Source organism: Theobroma umbraticum, unplaced genomic scaffold (assembly GCF_002168275.2).
Source record: "Theobroma umbraticum cultivar Fairchild unplaced genomic scaffold, ASM216827v3 scaffold_20.0, whole genome shotgun sequence".
Lineage (NCBI taxonomy): Eukaryota > Viridiplantae > Streptophyta > Magnoliopsida > Malvales > Malvaceae > Theobroma > Theobroma umbraticum.
In genome coordinates, this window is record NW_018397266.1 from 4,496,076 (window position 1) to 4,496,275 (window position 200).

Genomic DNA, 200 nt, shown 5'->3' on the forward strand with positions numbered 1-200 from the left:
GCAATTCCGTCGAAAATTTCCAAAAGAAATTTCATTGGAAATTCTTTTGAAATGGAATTTCGTTGGAAATTTCTAACGAAAATTCCGTTAGAAATTCTTTTGAAACGGAAATTCCGTTGAAAAAGCATTTCCTACTGAATTTTATCAAAAATTCATTAGACATAAAATTAGGTATTTTTATACAAATAAAATTATATGTA